The following is a 20,510-nucleotide window of genomic DNA, read 5'->3' on the forward strand; positions in this document are numbered from 1 at the left end:
ATACAAATAAGGTGATAGGAAGATCACACTTTCAGAAGCACTAAGGTAAAATTTGCATAGCATTTCTAAAGATTTTTTTTTTTCCCAGAGAAACAGGGAATTGAAATAGAATCCAAGTTTTACTGGTCAACATAAAGAATTGTGATTTAGAATATAAAGTATATAACAACTCCTATAAGAATAAATTCATAACCTCTAAGGTTATAGCAATGTTTTCACCTACTTCCATTATTTTTGTTGATTCTATGAACTTTACAAGTTTTTATAAGTAATATAAAAATAGTCCACAATTTCACATAGATAAAACAATTTAAAGGACAGAGTGTATACTATTAACTTTCTTTATTTTTTATTTTATTTTTTAAAGATTTATTTATGCATATGAGAACTGGGGTACAGGCCAAAGGTGTGGGGGGTACAGGCCAGAGACAGAGTAGGGAACAGAACAGACAGGCTGACTGAAATACATTGCTGAGGGGAGCAGTGGATGAGTCAGAAGAGATCTGCTGTGCCATGTGGGTACCTCCCTGGCAGGGGATTGAATTCGTGCTGCAGTGGCTGCAGATAGCTTCATAGGTTCCTTCTTCTTCTTCTTTTTTTTTTAAAGGATTTATTTATTTATGCATACAAGAACTGGGGTATAGGCCAGAGTTGTGGGGGGTGAGAGGATTCACCAGAGACAAAGTGGGGAACAGAACAGGCAGATCAACTGAAATACACTGCTGAGGGGAGCAGCGACGACACAGGAGAGGTCTGCTGTACCATGTGGGCAGCTCCCTGGCTGGGGATCGAACTTGTGCTGTGATGGCTGTGGGTAGCTTCATAGGTTGCTTCTTAACCCCTTGTGCCACCAGGGAGGCCCTTAACTTCCTTTAAAATAAGACAAAGAAAGGGAGAGAGAGAGAAACAGAGAGAGATTTACTTAGATATAGGTAGAGTTCGTTGTGTATGTGTTTCCTTAGAGTCTGGGGCATTTAAATTTGTCATCTCATGTAAATTTATGTCCTGACATTTAAATTTATTTTTGTCTTTGTTGAACTCAGTTTATACGTTATCATAATGGTTGTTTTAAAATTACACAAAATAAAATGAGTATTTGGAAATTATCTGAAGAATTCAGTAAGTCTTTCTCAGTGAAATGTATTTGAAGTCCAAATAGTTTTCTATAGTTTGTCAGTTGTCTATTTGGAATTGAGAATAATCCTTCCATAGAAAAAGAATATTCTAAATAATAATTGAGTTGTGATGAGAAATTGATAGAAATTATATTCTAATGTTAGTAAGAGAAAAATCAATATTTATTATATGTTTTAAATGTTTATGATTGGCATATCCTAGATTCTGACACTCTTCCCAGTCAGCCAAAGGTAGTTTCTTACTTTGCAAATTCTTCATCTCCTCGGAAAATCCCTTAATCATCTCTTAATCATTTCCCTGGGGAAATGGATCATCTCACATTTTCCCCTGAGTTGACAGAAGGAATTTATAATCTGAAGTACAACTGGGTTTGGACGTGGGCTAGACACTTGAATATGAAGTTCTAATTTTATAAGACAGCTGATGAACAAAGAATAAGAATAGGAAATAAAGGAAGAAGGAGACAAGAAAGATTACCTTGTATTTTAGTAGTAGTAGGCATGCTGCCTGGACTGACTTGGTATTTAGTTGAGGCAAAAGGAAAGTGGTTTGGCCATCTTGAGAATGCTTATGGTGCAGTCCCTGGGTTGAGCAGGAAGCTAAAACCAGAACATACATGTCCTTAATCCCTCACCTCAGAGCATTCACTCTCTCAACAAGTCAGAATAAAACAAACAAAAAAGGAATGAAATGATCTATTTATTGCCCAATATACACATCTACTCACACTTCTGTAATGACCTTACTGTGAACACTTAAATAGCAATGTTAGGGTTTCATATTTGTAAAACATTCCATAGCTGATAATGGCTCTTTTATATCTAATTGGATGCTTGAACTAAATCTATAAGTTAAGTAAGTCACATATTGTACACTCTTTGCAGATAAGAAAATTAAAAAAAAATATTATTTATTCAAGGTTATGTGACGAGTAAATAGCAAAACTCAAAAGTAAGTGAGAAATTTCCCTCTCACTGTCTTGTAGGCTCTTCCCTCTGTATATATCACACTGCTTCTCATAAATCGGGCATCTGAATCTTCACAATGCCTGTTAACTGCCTGGAGGATGAAGGCGATGTCTTCAATTTCTCCTGTTGCTGTTTGTAGTCTGAGTGCTCACAGTGAAGCCCCAGCAGGAATATTTGTTAACTGAGAAATGGGTTTGACATCATGGCAAGAGGAGGACTTGGCATTAGACAGAACAAATCCCAGGCTCAGTCATATGCTGGCTGTGTGATGTTGGGCAAGTTGTTTGATCCCTGAACCTAATTTTATCATCTATATAATATGGTGAAAAATTCTACATAGCAGAAGTTCTGTGTGAATTAAAAATAGTATTCATAAAGATCCCCGATTAGTGGCTGCCACATAGAAAATGCCCACCTTTCAACAACAGCTATGGATCTTACTGCTGGCCTTTGTCCTACTGCCTTCCTCATTTTTTTTTTTCCTGTGGGAGTGTGTGTTTGCTGTGTTTTGTGTGTTTTTCACCTTAAAAAAATGTAGTGTCAAGGTTTAGAATGGACATCCCATTCTGCCTAGGCAACATCCTCATACCAGACTCTGAATTCTGAGGAACTGGATGCCAGGGAAATACGGAGATCTGTAGTGTTATTCATTTCTTGTCCTCTTTGGTCAGGTAGTTAATTTATAAACAACAGATCCAGGAATACTCTTTAGAGGAAATATCTGACTTCATGGGTGTGCTCAGAAGTCAAAATTGCCTCTGCCTGAACCAGTATACATTTGGAAACTTGAAACCTGAAACTAAAAAATTAATCTTGAATTTTGTTTGTGGTATTTGCAAGTGAAGTTACAATTGTTTATTCATGAAGTTCTCTGAAGCTATTAGATGTGGCAGAACTAGATATTGCCCCATTTTATTTTAAGGTAGTCTCAGTTTTGCATTATTTTATTTTTTATTTTTATCAAAGCCTTGAATCTTATTGGTTAGCTTTAAACATCATGTTTTTTAGATTAATAAAATATATCTTTGGAATGAAAAATCATTTTCTGGAGAAATGTTTTCTGAGCAATCCTATAAATTTCAAAGATTCCTCCTTTTGGGTATGGTATCATTTTGAATTCTCTTCTTAGTATTTTTCTTGCATTCCAATAATGGGTTTGCATAAAATGATTCCCATGTTTTAATTTGGTACGTTAGATGATTTCTTATGCAGGGTCACTACTCTGTTCTGAGGATGTTTTCTTGGGCCTACAAGTAAGCTGGAATTTTACTCTTAAATTGGCAATGTTTTAAATTTAGGAGGCCAATTTTCCTGGTTTTGAAATGAAATAATTTTCTATTTTTAAAATAAGGCTCATGAATTACTATTTTTCTATTGGGATCAGAATCTTCTCTTTGTGTCTAATGGCCCTGAGCATTTTATTCTATGATTGTGTGTTCTTCACAGAGTATTCCATGGTTCTGTAATACACTATACTAGCACCCACCATTTCACATGTGCACATTGAGGAAATTAAGTTGAAGATTTCAGAATTTTCTTTATAGGTTTCAGGCACTAAGAAAAAACCAAGGAGGGATATTTTGAAGATACTTTCATACTCAGGTCTCTTTTCTTCAGTACTAGGAAAATGCACTGGATAGCTAGTCAAAGAGGTACAATTCCCTTTCCCATTTATCTGGAAATAATTATTTACTGAGGAGATATGTGCTCAGTGGAAGAAAGGTTTGGCAAATGGTACATATTCTTTAGTTCGTTGATGTTGGGAGCATATGTTAGTGATCCTGTAATAAAAAGCATATGCTCAAACAGTGGTTACTGTGTGTGTGGGTAGGAACTATTCTTATACAATATTATTGTCATGGGCGGGGCTTCATTTTGAATGGTAATGAATTTAAACCAATACACAAGTTCTGTAATGATATTTATGAAGATTTAGTTCAGCACTAGGAATATGTATTTGTTAAAATATAGAAGCTTGGAATTCGATTGTCCTTACTTAGAGGTCAGCTTTGGTAAACTTCTAGAGTAAATATATGGTAAAACTAGTAAAACTAGTGTTAAATAATTTGAATGAAGGTAGCAACTAGAGAAAGATAAAGAAAAAACTAAACTACTTAGATATATGCACATTACCTGATGAGTTGATATCATGTGAATTTTGTAACTTTAGGAATTCAAGAACTATGTTAGTCACTATAGAATTCGAAATGCTGTATGCGTTAAATGTTAACTTTTAATTATAAATGTAAGTCAACACATTCATTCACACTTTAGCTCTCTTCTTACAACTTATTTTCACTAAAAATCACTAAGGAGAAAAATTCCCCTAAAATAGTGTGATTTTTAAAAATAAGGTGCATGTATTTATTCTTTTTAACTGGTAAATATCAGAGCAGTTATAGTCTTATTTCATCTGAATGGAAATCTCTTATTTCCATGAGAGCTTTAAGAATTTAGGATTTGAGCATTTGCTGTGGCATATGGTGCATTTTCTGTCCTATTTTGTATACCAGCCCATTAAGAAGAGAAAGTGAAGTAACTAATCTAAAAATAACTCTGCTGTTGGCCTAATTTAACAACAACAAAAAAAGTCTTCTGTGCATAAGTAAAGTTCCACATTTCCCTGGTGGAAAATCTCTGAAGCATTTTGCCACCTATTCACAGAACAACATCTTGTTTGGCATCATAATTGCAGCCAGAAGGACTATTTTGACTTTTTAATAGTTATTTGTGCTAGCCCTTGTCATTGTGTAAACTTTGTCAGTCCAAAGAGACCCACCTTACCTGATGGTTACAGGTCAGCCACCCCTCAAGTCACATAGGCATACACATTTTTTTCAAAACACATTCATTTTCACAAAACTTACAATCTTCAATTTAAACTAGTGTTTTAAAAAGTCATATACAAAGTGCATGTTAAAATTAATCACAAGTTTTATAGTTCAAGAGATCTTTACCTATTCAACTCAATTTAAATTGTCTTATTGGACATCTTAAAAATAGTACCAGCTTTTAAGATGGAATACTTTTAATGAGTTTCATCTTTACCTTTTTCTTTGGTGATTTGTACCTTTTTATTTAAATTATTTATATTCTTCAGATTAAAGTTTTAATACTTCTCAGCATCTTCTTGTCTTGTTCATCAAAACACTTGGGGTAGAAACCAGAAGATGATAATTCTTCAAACTTTAAGATTTTAGGCATTTTGAACACTTGTATGATAATACAGTCAATACTGATTAGAGGTACAAAGTACATCTATGGAACATCAATAGCAAAATGAGGCAGTTCTTCCTGTTGAGGGAACTAATTGGCCCTGATGTTTTTAAAGGTTTTTGTACTTAAATTCAAAGGAGTTTTTATTCCTTCCATAAGAGCTTTAAGAATTTAGGAGTGAGCATTTGCTGTGGCATATGGTGCATTTTAAATTTTAAAATACTTTTGAATCCTACATAAGCATTCATTCACTGATATGTTGGACTAGTATGAGCTTACAAAACCCGTAAAGGATATTTTAGCTCTTTAGATAAGATATGGTATAGAGAGAAAAGAAAGTTTGCTAAAGAATAACATGATTGTACAGGAGAAAAGAATAAGCCCTTATTCTATATAATAAATGTTGTCTGAATGCTTACAATATCCATTATAATCATATATTGTATATGTAGTCTGGGACCTTAAATAACTAAGGAATTCTAGCCAGTGTTTATTCCTCTTAAGGATATATTGCTATGGTAGATTGTTAAATTAATGGCCTGCAGTGTATCACTCTTCTCAGTGTCTATACCTTTGCAAAGTCCCCTCTCACAGTGACTCTCGCTTGTGTATGTGGTTGATTTTGGGAAGCAGGACATAAGCAAATGTGATGCACATAGAGAGTTGATAAATGTTTGCATACTGAATCTTGCCTACTTAGATGCTGCTGTCACCATGTGAAGAAGTGGCTTACCTTCCTATAAGATGAAAGACCACATGGTGAGATCTAGCCTGTTAAAGGTCCAGAAGGTCATATGACATCTGCCCTCAGCTGATCTACCTGGTGAATGCAGCTGCATGAGTAAGCCCCCACCAGGTTAGTAGAGGACCCACACAGAACTCACAGAATTTTGAGATATAATTTGTTATTTAGTCTGTTAAGTATTGGGGTTGTTTATTATGCAGCAATGGCTAAAAGGAACCTACCCAGATACATGATTCATTTAGAAAGTCAAAACAATGAAAGATATCTAACCTAGGACTTAGTGACCTATAGTTAAGATCCTACTTTGTCTCTGAGATTCCTGGTAGTTATGTTGGAATGAAGTAAGTTATAGAATATCTATTTTGAAAAAGAAAGAAGTATAGCAGTTTTCAGAAAATCCTTTTTTTGAACTAAATGTGAAGCTATCCATGGGTGTAATAAGTAATACATGGGGCTGTATCCTTGATCACATTTCAGCAACAGATTTTCTTTCTTATTTCTGTGTAGCCCAAAGATCTGTCATCAAAGCATAGCACTGTGAACTTGATCATGAGAGGGACAAAGGTTTATAATACTCTTCTTTATTTCATTATTACATAATTACTTATTTGAGTTTAATTATTTCCAAAGTTTCAGTGATGTCTTTTGTAACAATAACTACACATTTTTTGTTTTTAGTTCCTCACTTCTCCCTTATGCTACAGATTCCAACAGTTTTCAGTGCATTTCTTCCTGGATACTCTTTCTTCTGTGACTGTCTTGGTTGAAATGTAAAATAGTGTGTTATTTCAAGGTTAAATTGTGTTACTTATAGTTCTATGTTGCCTTATAGTTATTGATGTTCAACTTCCAAAATGAACCTAACAGTGATGATTGGTGGACTTGAGAGTGTTTACCTAAATGTTGAAGTTTTATCATTCTAACACTTTGACTTGTATTAGAGAATCAGTGATTGAAAACAGTAACTAAATAAAAATGTTGAAATTATGGAAGAAATAAAATAAAGGATAGAATTCCCTAAGCAGTTGAAAATCATAAACCAGTGTGAAACAGACAAAAACATAATGTTTATAATTGTTTTGTTTTCCTGGTGAATGATTGGACACTAAGTATCCATACAACTTCCTAAAATTCCACTTCAATATACTTTTCTCCATCTTTTAATACTACTGTGTCTGAGACACTCTCAGCTCTTGTTGACCAAACATAGTATTCTTCCAAAATTTGTTTTAACTATACATATATCTGATATACAACTTTGCCTATTTTCTTTATTCCCCTGCTATATCAGTGCCAAACAGAGCACAGGCACATGGTAGTACATGTTTGCTGAGTGATAGAATGAATTCTTCACAACACTTTAATATTTCTCGTGTAGATTCTTTAACATGACAGCCAGAATGGTGTTTATAAAGCAGTTATTTTCCTAACGTCCCTGTGGTTATAGTGACTCCTCATATCCCTTAGGGAAATGAACCAAAATCTTTCGGTTACAAATTTTGGAGTCATAAATTTCAAAATACACACAGTGGCTCCTATAAATCCTGTAGAATATGAAGAGACAACAAAAGACCAATTGGAACAAATTCAGATGCCATTTGCAGAGTGAACCTTGTGACCCTGGGGCCTGTGGGTTGGCCCTGTCCCATGGGTGTGTAAGGTCCTCTGGGGAGTTATCCAGTACTGGGCCAAGGAATCTATTTGGGATTCAGAGTGGCAGAAGATGCAGTTGCAAGTTAAGAAAACTGCCATCCTTTGTGGCTTATAATGACTTTCTGTACTTTCAGCCATTTTTCTGGACTTGGTTTTTGCTACCTAGAATAAAGAAAAGTCATAAAATACAGTAATAGATGGAATTCAGAAGTGATAAAGGGAAAGGAAGGTTAAGAAGATTAGAATATTATTAAAATTAGAAATCAAATTAAAAATTTGAAAACATTTGAGACATTGAGGGTAGTAGCTATAAAGAAGTTAAAAATGATAGCTATTAATGAGAACAATAGCTGAGAAGAGATTAGGACTACAATTCCAGAAAATAAGGGTAAAAGACTAAAAATGTGATAATTTGAAAAATGAAAGCTCAAAGTCAAGTAAAACAAGCAAAATTAACAGTAAAATATGTCACCTTAAAATTTTAAATGCATAGGGAAATTACTAGTAATTAATGTAGAAGAAAAGTGACTAGCAGCGATGTGAGAAAATTTGGATAGGTGAGTTGTTTTCATAAGAGAATTATCTAAAATTTTGGCCCTTTTGTCTCCCATTACTCAATGGCACATATGCCTTCCACACTCTGCATCCTCTGAATCTCAATTCCCAGCAGATTATCCTTTGGGGAATACATATTGGGGCTGGGACAGCCTCAACCCAGCTCTGCTGTTTCTTTTTTATAGTGCATATACTCAGTGTAGATCTCAGCCACTCAGCCATTGCAGTCTCCTGCATCATAATTATTCATCCCCTAAGCCTGGTTGGTGAAACTAATTTTATAGTCTGTAAATGAAAAATCATAATTTGGTTTAACAAATGTAGGTTCTACTTTGGGGCAGGCCACCCTATTTTCCCTTATTTATTATGATAGTTTTATAATAATGAGTGCTGAATGCTATCTGGATGCCTGTAATAATATACATTGTAATTGTAACATATATTGTTACATTGTAACACTAATTGATAAATTAAGATATGTTGTTATCCAGTGTTTATTATCTGAGTTGAGATTAAAACTGGAATCTTTTGAATTCCAACATAGTTCTCTTTATACTGTAGTATTTTCCCATATTTCCACTTACTGTTTCTTGGGTTCACAATGGTTGAATGTTTTGTAACATTTATGAATAAGAATGACAAAAAAGCATGTGGAGTTTTAATAGAAATTATGCTCTCATTCCAGATTATGAATGAATTAATAGAGAGTTTATGTCACTCATACTGTCCTTGTGCATAATTTCCTATTCTGTGTGAAATTTGTCATCATTAAACCATGATTTTGAAAATGGGAAAAATTAATGGTTTTCAAAATGACTGAAGATAGAAAAAATATGTGATAAAGCTAGGAACAGACAGGTATACTAAATGACTGGTTATATATCACCCTAGAATTTTTTTGAGTACCTCTTTCTTTACCTAGGCAGAATCAAGCTTTGAAAAGGTCTTGACAGGCACAAAAGTTAATATATTATTTTACTACACCATAAGTACAGTTAAAAAGGTTTGCCCAGAATGCTATAGAAAGACAGAGGAGGGGCAATTATTTCAGAATGAGTGAAGGGAGGGAGAGAGATTTCTCAGAGGAGTACCCTGAATTTTTACAGATAGTATGACTTAGGTACAAAAGTAGGAAATGAAAGTCATGCTGGTTTTTTAGAGCAATGATTCTCAAAGTGGTTGGCCACTGATTGGCAAGAAAGAATATTTTAGAATTAAGTTAATCTCCAAATGCATGCTTTCATTCTCATGAGAAAAATAAACAACACATAGGATTTTACTTTCATGTATTAATAATGACTACTTTTTACTAATAATCTCAGTTCATTGCAAAGACTTACTAAAATATAGCATTTGTTACCAACATTCACATTTTTACTAGAGTCTACTGAGATTCTAATATTAGAAATTAGAGTGTGATGAAGTACTTGGTTTTTGAGTATGTAGACCTAGAAAAACAAGTGACTAAAATTATGATTTCTCACAGAATATTTTAATATCGGTAATTAAGCCAAGCTATCTTAAGTCCATCTTTATGTTTAACTGTTGCTATCTTACTTATGGATTATAAATTATTTAGATTCATCATTATAACTTTTTTTAGGATTAGCCCTTTATTGATGTTTAGTTATTCATATTTCTACACATAATATTTTTGTAATGCAATACCTATCAAAATTCCCATAATATTTTTTAAAGGAAGTTGAACAAATAATTTTAAAAATGTGCATAGAACCCCAAAACACTCGGAATAGCTGAGGAAATCATCAGCGAAATGAGGATACATGGAGGTAGCACATACCCTGACTTCAAAACTATACTACAAAGTGATTGTAATGAAAACAGTATGGTATTAGAACAAAAAACAACACACAAATCAATTGGACAGGATAGTTAAAAAGTAACTCCACACAATATGGATAGTTGGTCTTTGACAGAATCCATGACCATATAATAGCTAAAGGAAAACTTCAACCAATGGTGATAGGAAACTTGGACAGCCACATATAAAAAAAATGAAAGTACATAATTATTTAAATTCATACATAATTCAAAATGAATTAAAGACTTGGATATAAGACCTGAAATCATTAAAGAAAACAGTGATGCACTTCTGGATATCAACCACAGATATGTGTTAGGGAACTCAGCTCCAATAGCAAGTGAAACAAAAGTAAAAATAAGTCAATGGGACTACATCAAATAAAAAGGTGCTTGTATATCTTAACAGTTGCTAAATTATGAGTCTGAAGTCAACCATGGGTCATCTTCAGAACATCTCAGAATTGACATGAATCAGAGATACTCAAGCATTCCTAGACCCCAGCACCATGAATTCTAATTCATGTGTGAGACCTTATAATTAATGTTTCTAATAAATTTCCAAGTAATGCTGTTGCTACTGATTTTCCAAACGTACATTAAATGGACTTGACTTGTATTATTCCTTTTAAAGCAGTTGTGTGAAAACATTCCTATATGGTGGCATCTCTTATCTAGTTCTTTTCTCCTGGAAGTTAACGGTACATAGTTAGTATGAGTAGGTAGCTGGACAACAGATTCTCAGTTTAGTTTGGCCAGCTTCAGTAATTTATGTAGAAAATTGAGAACCTCTGATCTTGAACAAATGCAAAAACGTAAGTTGATTAATGTTGCTCACATATCACATGCTGGAGCAATGGGGGTAGGTCTGTGTGGCTCAAACATTATGTGCTAGGAGAACTCAGGGTAAATGAGGCTAGAGAAATTTACTGGATTATTTTGGGTTTTGTATACCATACTGAATAATTTCATTTATCCTGATGACAGTAGTAAACCATTGGAGCATTTGAAATGAGAGTTAGGCATAATCAAAAAATAAAAGTTAGGGGCCTCCCTGGTGGCGCAGCAGTTGAGCACTGGGTTGCGAAGCTGCCCTCATGCAGCCTCTGTAGCGCCGGTTCTATCCCCGGTTGCTCCCCGGCCACCGGAGGAGGGTCCCACATGGCGCGTAAACCTCTCCTGCTGCCTGCTGCTCCCCTCAGCAGTGTACTAGGGTCCTTCTGCCTGTTCTGCTCCCCACTCTGTCTCTGGTGAATTCTCTCACCCTCCCGCACTTCTGACTGTACCCAGTGCTTATATAAATAAATAAAAGTAAATCTTTAAAAAAAATTAAAACAAAACAAAACAAAAACCAAAAAATAAAAGGCATAATCAGTTATGAAAACAAGTATATGACAAGAAGGGAAGCAGACATATCAGTTTTGAAACTGGTGAAATAATAATCTAGGTGGAAAAAAATTGAAGGCCCTGAATTAAATAAGCATTGATGAGAATGAGAAATAGATCTGAGAGATGTTAATGAGATGACAATAGTAATGATAATAGCAGGAAGCAATTATCATTGTGGGTTCACTATGGACTGCTCACTCTTCTAAGCACTGTATATCTGAAGCAATTGAGTCATCGTAGCAGCCTTATGAGAAAAGTATTTTTATTTCCATTTTACACTTGAGGAAACAGTCACAGAGTAGCTAGGTTATTTATCCAAGATGACACTGGTTAGGACAGAACAAGAATTTTGTTTTTTTTGTTTTGTTTTATTTTATAAGAAGTCTTTTTTTTTTTTTAAGATTTATTTATTTATACAAGCACTGGGTACAGTCAGAAGCGCTGGAGGGTGAGAGAATTCACCAGAGCCAGAGCAGGGAGCAGAACAGGCAAAAGGACCGAAGTACACTGCTGAGGGGAGCAGCGGGTGGCAGGAGAGATCTGCGCACCATGTGGGACCCTCACCCGGCAGTCGGGAATCCAATGGCGCTGCAAGAGGCTGCGGGCAGCTTAGCAACCCAGCGCTCAACCGCTGCGCCACCAGGGAGGCCCCAGAACAAGAATTTTGACTCTTAAAAGTTAGGCTTAAAGCCTACACTCTTAAACTACACAGTGAAATAGATGAAATTGTGTGATCAATTGGACAATAAATATGGGGGAGAGGAGGGACGTAGGAGGCTAGAAGATTCTAGCTGTTTGTTTCTTGTCTATGAAATGACTTAGTAAAAGTAGGAGATGAGGCATATTTGGAGTGGAGAAATGAAGGGAAATGGAGAGAATAAATTAAATTTTGGACATTTTGAGTTTGAAGATATCTCGCGATACCTAGTAGGTGGTGACTATATGGATGTTGATGATAAACATCGAATACAAATTCACAAAACATGGTGGCTGGATCAGGATCCAGAGAGTGCTATGAAATGGATAAATCTTATCTGTTGTACTGTATTCATCTTAGATTTCACATTTTAGCTGATACTAAGATTTATCTGGAGGTAATCGTGATTTTGAAGGATTGGGGAACGATGACATAAGAAGACTGGGATAAGGAATGGGATTTTCAGGCATAGTTAAGGGAACTTGGGAAAGTTTCATAGTGTACAATATTTAAAAGAATAGTTATGTAAAAGAAGAAATCTATTTTGTGTGGTCTCAAGTAGTCAGAATAGGGCTGAACATCTGTAATTATTGTGAGAATAAAAACATGTCCAAAATGGGAAAGGATTGCTTTATGCGTTAGTCCCTGTGTAAGGAAATTTGGAATATTGAAGGTAATGCCACCAGCAGGAGTGTTGTAGAAAGGTAATTCTTGCAGTAATTTGTGAGTCTGTCAGAACCTGATAGCATTTAAAGTAATATTTTAGGCCTTATAATTTATTTATAAATTATTATTTTTGTATTAATATCTCTGTTCTGAGTTTTTCTTCACAAAACTTTAAATTGAAGTAAATCACTATTTTTTCTTGGCCTAGAACACATTAGCCATTACCATGTAATATGATAGTTGCTGGGAATTTATAAGGATTTTATTTAAATACTTATCCACATCTTTCATGAGTACTTTAGTTGTTTTAGCAGAATGTGTTTGCTTAGTTGCAAAAATTATTTACCATATAGTGACTGCAAATAAAGTTTAATTAGAGTTTTTAATTCCACTTAGAGCAAATTGTCAAAATAAATTGTAGTTTCACATTACTGGATTTACAACCTTTGTATCTACTTTTTTTCTTAGCCACTGGGAGTTCTGTTACCAGCAATGAAATACAACCTTCATGTTGTACTGTGTAGGATAGATACTGTAAATTTCTGGTCTTGCTTTTCCATTGATCTGGATTGCCAAATGGGAATCCTGTTCAGCTGATTTTTATTTCCTGAGTCAGAAATTCTGTTTTACCCATCTTTGGGGCTTCCAGCAGCTATTCTCAGTGGGCCTTCAGGTATTGCACATGAAAGAACAAGTTCAAAGGTATAGAAAGAAGGTTCAGGGCTGAAATGTTTACACTGCATTTTTAAAAATTTTACAAACATTTTCTAAGCTGATGTATCAGCCTGAAAACTTAGTAGATCTAAGACATTTTTTTTAACACTATAGCATAGGTAATATTTGAAAACACATCATTTTTAAGAAGTGATGTCATATTCATCAAGTTATAAGTTAGACACAGAAATAACTTTACAAATGGTTTTTTCATTAAGCATAATTAATAATAGTATTGTGATTAATTTTGTAAGTTTCTTAACTTCGTCATAGTTTATTTGCTGATTCTTACTCTGCTGTTCTTATTTTGTAGCTGACAACTAGTGTTGAACTGAGCTAAACTATAGTATATAGTCAAAATAAGAAATTAATAAGTGACTGGAAATTTTATAATAAACAGCTATTTCCTGAGGTTTTGTTACTTGTGGTCATCTATATTATCACTTTGTAATAAAAATGTTGGTTTTTTTTTTAAACAAAGTACCAGTGTAGAAAATTCAACTCTTTTAAGACAACCACTTATAAAATATCTTTTAACTGTAAAGATTATTTATCATTATAAGTTGCATTATAGATTGGTATTTGCTAATGTGTCAGTAATTTGTACATAATCTGTTTCTCTGTGACTAATTACATATTACACATGTATTCATTATAAATGTTTAGATAGACAGCTTTGCTCTTTCTGTAAGCTTTGTGTACAAACAAAATAGTGTGGGATATAAAAGTTTTGTTAGGATCTTTTGTCTATTTTTTTTTCTTTTCTTTGTGTTTATTCTTGAGTATACAATATTTGTGGAGTATTTTTAAAAGCATTGTGAAGCAACTTTTTGGGTTTTCTACTATATACAGCATTTTCTTATTAAACAAATTCTTAACATTATATTAAGCTATAATAAAATCCATGCTTCTGGGAAGTTTACATACATTATTGACAATGAATTTGGCCTTCTGTGTGGAATTATGGGACTATTTCCAAAATGAACATACATACTTAGCAGCTATTTTCACTTGATTCTCTTTTAAGAGCTTCTTTTCCAGTTTTATCCCCTTGTAGGTGTGCTTCTGTGTACACTCAGAAAATGGGGAAGGACAAGAGGGAGGAGGAAAAATTTGCTTCCTTGCAAATTTTGCATAAATGTAAACATACCCTCTACCCACAAAATGGTTATTTGTAGATACATTGCTTAACCTTAGGGGAAAGAATAGTGGAATCTCACGGAATAATCTGTCTTACCTAACTTCTAACTACAAACAAAATGTGTGATGTACAATAAGCCTAGGTTCATTTTCATGTTAAATACTATTCATGCCGATCTCCAGATTTAAAAGTGATAATACAAAAATTGACATGTAAAAGGCAATTGATTTTAATTTTAATTATGAGAGTCAAAAATTGGTAATTTTGTGAAAATCATTGTATAAATTTTAAAATCAAAATTCTTTCTTAGTGTGGATTCCCAGGATTCCTTGAATTTCTTGCAATATATTGAGATGTATTGGTTATTTGGTATATTGCCTTTACTATGGTCCCAAGGACTCTGATTTTAATCCGTATTATGAACACATAATATAATCTACTGTAAATCTGCTTTTCTTTTTTTTTACATCATTGTTCATTTTTTTAATTTAAATTTTATTTTTATAGTCTCCATACAATTACAACCCCCTTATTTTGACCCCAATCTCTCCTTTCCCCGCTCCCCACCCCCCATAGAATGTCTCTGGTTCATAGTTTTTTGTTGATTTTGATATTTTCTTTCTTATAGTTATTCTTTTTCCTGGTCCCTTATTTAAGTTTTCTAGATTCCTGCTATGAGTGAGACCATCCGGTATTTTTCTTTTTCTTTCTGGCTTATTTCTCTGAGCATGATCCCTTCCAGTGCCATCCATGTTGCTGCAAATTGCATGTGTTTCTCTTTTTTGAATACTGAGTAATAGTCCATGGTGTATATGTACCACATCTTCTTGATCCAGTCATCTATTTTTGGGCATTTGGGTTGTTTCCAAAGCTTAGCTATTGTAAACAGTGCTGCTATAAACATAGGGGTGCAGGTGCTCTTTGGAATTGATGTTTCTGTGTCCTTTGGGTAAATACCTAGGAGTGGAATTGCTGGATCATATGGAAGCTCTATGTTTAGTAGGCCAAGAAATCGCCACACAGCTCTCCATAGTGTGGACCAGTTTGCACTCCCACCAACAGTGCAGGAGAGTTCCTTTTTCTCCACACCCTCGCCAACATTTGTTGTTGCTAGTTTTTTTAATATGTGCCATTCTCACTGGTGTAAGATGGTATCTCATGGTAGTTTTGATTTGCATTTCTCTGATTACAAGTGATGTTGAACATTTTTTCATATGCCTGTTGGCCATTTGCATTTCCTCTTCAGAGAAGTTTCTTTTTAGCTCTTCTGCCCATTTTTTGACTGAATTATTTTCTTTGTTTTTGTTGAGTGTCATCAGCTCTTTGTAGATTTTTGCCATCAGTCTTTTATCATTAGTGTTGTGTGCAAAAATGTTCTCCCAGTCGGTGGGGTTTCTTTTTGTTTTGGTTGTCTCTTTTGCTGTGCAGAAGCTCTTTAATTTGATGTAGTCCCAGCTGTTTATCTTTGCCTTCACTATTCAATAGACTTTGAGATCTTTGTGGTTGGGAACTATGTTTTATCTGTGTTTGTACAAATCCAAGTGGTACATTAAAAGTGAACTGAGAGTATAGTTAGTCTGTAAGGCATCTTCAAAATAGGATACATTTTTTTCTTTTTTGTCCTTTTCCTCCTCCTGCCTCCTCCCTTTCCTTTCCCACTCCCTCCTCATACTCCTTCTGTCACTCCTCTTTTACTTCTCTCTTCTCCTCCTCTCCATCCTTATTTTGTATGTTGAATATGTGCAAGAGATGTGATAACTGCCATAATTCATGATTAATTTACTCCTCACCACATTCTATGAGGCATATATTCTGTGGGTGATCCAAACTCAAACCCAGGCCAAATCCCTAATGTTGTACTCTTAATCACATATGAATTCAGTATTGGAATCATAGGCTTAGCCTTCAGTTAGTTTGTGAACTTTTGTCATTAAACATGCATGATCCAGAATTTAAATTTTTAACCATTTACACATTGCCCTATATCTAACACTAAATCTAAGTTTGATTACTTGAATGGATGAATAACTGCTGTATTGTCATATTTGCATTTTATTATGTAGCCCATTCATGTAGTTAAAGATCTTTTGACTTTTCAATATTTTAAGAAGAAAGGCATGGTTTTGCCTAGTCAAAATGCAGAATGAAGTCAGTTAATGACTAGGTGTATTATTCCATCTTCTTAAACAACTACTTATTAAATGGAATATGTTGCTTTGAACTTGGATTACAGCTCTTGTAAATTATATTAATACAAGAATACATAGTGGCAGCAAAGGGACCTGGACTTTCAGACTTAGAAGTTTCCAGGAAAGGGTATAGTAACTGATGACTGTGAATTTAAAGAACTTGAAAATCCCTTGAGAAACCTAATCCTCCAATAATCTGTTATCTGATGTTACTGTAAACTACAGTCTCACTCTGACTTGGATTCCTGTTATTCATTGAATCAGGATTCCTGTTCTTCCTCCCCACTACACTGCTCCCATTCACAGAGCACAACCACTTTGTTTTTAGATCAGGGTATCCAGTTGAGGGATTCTTTCTCTGGGTCCCAGAATAATAACATGTCTACTTGGAAACATTCCCATCACACTGTTAAACTGATAACATGAAACACTTGTCTATATACATTATGGAAGTTGTACATATGAAACAGATTTTGCTCTCCTGAAGGATGTTACCTTTAATGAGATTAATATGAAGAATAAAAGTCCATTTGAGTTTCATATGGATTCCCAAGAAAACCTTGTATATGTAAGGAATGTACTATGTTTAGTCTTTGGGGAATTTAAGATAAAGAGCATACAGCATAGGTCTTGGGGAACTTCAAGTATAAATATAATGTGTAAATAGCTAAATATAAAGCAAAACCAAATTAATTAATTGATAGAGAACCAATAACCTGTGGAAATTTTCTACTCTGTGCTTCAAGAAAATTATGGAGGAGGTGATGCTTGACCTGAGTTTTGAATAATGTACAAATGCCCAGTAGGTTTACTTATGCAAATATTCAGAAATAGAGCACATTTTCAGTATGAATTTGTGTGTGTGTGTGTGTGTGTGTGTGTGTGTGTATGATGTGTTTGAATGTAGAGTCAGAGTGAGATTATCATGTTCTTCTCTTAGGTGCTTTCATTTTATAAATTGTGAAAATATAGAAGAATTATAAAAGCTTTCTCCCTTGATTATTTTTACTTACATTTTGGGTTCAGCAGTTAAACTATTGCTTGTATACTTCTTATAATGACACATGGAGATGTGCTAAGATGAAATAATTGATAGAGTTTTAGAAAAACTTGGTCATAAAGGGACATAGGTAATTTTGCATTTTGAAAGCTCTTAAGTCAAGCACTTTGACGTCTGGATAGTACTCAGACAGTAATTGGCTTAGCCTGGATAAGTAGGGGGCTGTGTGCAGGAAGATACCATAGGTTGTATGTTCCTTCCCAAATCATCTTGAAATGACTAAGCCAGATAGCTCCCTGGTTGGACTTTTTAAGTAAGATGCTTCCAGTTTTTCCTCCCCAAATTTCTTTTTTGTTGATGCGTGAATTGTCTTTTATTATACAATAGATTAGTACAAATTTTTTGACTTAATACAATGTGCTAATTACCTCATAATTTCTTTGTGTCAGAAAGAAGGACATAGCTCAGCTGGGCACTCTGATGTATGTGTGTATGTATGTGTGTATGTATGTATGTATTTATTTATTTTTATTTTTATTTTTCCCCACTCCCTTGTATGTATTTATTTATAAAGATTTATTTATTTATGCATACAAGAGCTGGGGTACAGGCCAGAGATGTAGGAGATGAGAGGATTCACCGGAGACAGAGTAGGGAACAAAACAGACAGACTGACGGAAATACACTGGCTGAGGGGAGCAGCGGGCAAGACAGGAGAGGTCTGCGGTGCATGTGGGTTGCTCCCTGCCTGGCAGGGGATTGAACTCTAGTGCTGCAGAGGCTGTGGATTGCTTCATAGTGTCGTGCTTAACCCTTTGCGCCACCAGGGAGCCCCCTAGGGACTCTGATTTGGAGTCACTGAAATGTAGGGTGGTTCACTAGCTGCCATCACTGTGTCAATCAGGCCTAAAATCTCATGTGCAAGTTTCAGTGGAAAAGGGTTGACTTCCAATCTTTTGTGGTGGTTGGCAGGATCCAATTCCTTGTGTGTTGTTGGATTGTGAACTTTATTTTTTTGCTGGCTGTTGACTAAAGGCTGCCCTCAGTTTCTTCCTATGCAGGTCTCTCTATCAGAAAGTCTGCAGTTTATCAAAGTGAAGAAGGGAGAGGGTCAATAGAATCTGCCAGGAAACGGCCATTAGCAAATGTCTCATGCAACACAATCATAGTAGTGTCATCTCCTCACTTTTGTGGTATCCATTTGGTTAAAAGCATTTACAGGTCTTTTCCACACCCAGGCGAAGGGGATTATGATTATATAAGGTCATAAATAACCTTATGTGGAGCCACCTTAGAGTCTGTCTGATTCAATACCTAAAGTTTCTTTTAGAATGGATAGACCTATTCTAAAATCATACATAAAAGAGAATTCACAAGGTTGAAACTCATCAACTGTTCATTTAACTTGTCAGTGAACAATTACAAATGACATCAGATCTTTTCCTATTTTAATATCCAGAGATTTTTATAAAGAAACTAAGAAGGCATTAGATTGATGAAACAGAAAGAGATTGCCAGTATGGTAGAACATGTAGAGAAAAGACATTTTTTGAGTTTATGAATTTTTCTGAAATGTGCCTTGTTTCCTTTAATTGCACTCAAAGATGTTCTGTCATGTGACTATTATAATTATAACTTTATTTTGATTCAGAGAGATTTAAAATTATAATTTCTTCACCTGTCCTTTCCCCTTTTTCCTTCTCTGAATATTCCTTATTTGATGTACCTCTGTAGCTGTACATGTTGTAGTACTATATAATAAAAATAAAAGGAATATGGAAATAGGATGATCATATTTCTTGTTAAATATCTAATGAGTACCCAAATAGTAATGATATAAAATTTGTAAATGGTTTGGCAGTGAAAACTGATAGGTATAAGTTACAGTCATTAGCATATATTAGAATATTATGGACAGGACACTTACGTAATGATTAAGTTGGTTTGAATGATGATCAGAGAACGGCATGTGGTAAACTATCTTATACTTTGTTTTGTTCCTTATACTTTTGTAAGTTTATGGATATCCTAATTATCATTGCTGTCTTACTGTCAGAGACAGTAAAGAAGCTAAGTTTTAATGTGTTTCTTTAAACTTTACAAAATCCCTGTCTAGAATACACCAGAAGAATTTGCTATTAAAATTCCTGCACAATCAAGTGTATATTCAATTTGATTTCCTAAATATGGTATTTTGTATACATGTCTATAATATTATTTTTTCTGCAGTATTTTTGAAGATTTCTCTTTTTAAAAAAATAAAATTAAGGAAAAGAAAGTTTCTGGGAAAAACATATATTTTTTTTATCACCACAAATGAAACAAAAAATCCTAGTTAAATATTAATAATTACATATTTTTATGTATTTATATGATATAAAATGTAACTTAGAACATTTAAATTTCTGTCATTCTGGAAATTTTCATTTTAACATTTTTATATTTATTTTTAGTGTGTGAAATAGGGTTTTTTTTGTAAAGCCCATGCTGTAGAAATAAAAATACAAAAATATTTTTATAAATACAGAAAAAATACAAAAACAGAGTAAGTATTTGAGTTAATTTCAGAAATTTTTCCTGGGGAAAAATTTGGACTGCTATTAATTTTATTTAATTTTT

The 20,510-nt window shown here is 34.2% G+C and overlaps 1 protein-coding gene across 2 annotated transcripts in view; it reads left to right on the forward strand.

The window, feature by feature from the left end:
• The window catches only part of FOXP2 (forkhead box P2), a 1,127,785-nt gene that overhangs the window by 657,683 nt on the left and 449,592 nt on the right, over positions 1-20,510 (forward strand). The window contains exon 12 of one of the 2 annotated variants that reach the window (XM_054692568.1): positions 6,022-6,177. The exons of the other annotated variant lie outside the window; for it this stretch is intronic. The gene's annotated coding sequence lies outside the window, so the exon portion shown is untranslated. The remainder of the gene's footprint in view (positions 1-6,021; positions 6,178-20,510) is intronic. 2 annotated transcript variants of the gene reach the window in all.

The sequence above is a fragment of the Talpa occidentalis genome, unplaced genomic scaffold (assembly GCF_014898055.3).
Source record: "Talpa occidentalis isolate TD23 unplaced genomic scaffold, MPIMG_talOcc4v2.1, whole genome shotgun sequence".
Taxonomy (NCBI): domain Eukaryota; kingdom Metazoa; phylum Chordata; class Mammalia; order Eulipotyphla; family Talpidae; genus Talpa; species Talpa occidentalis.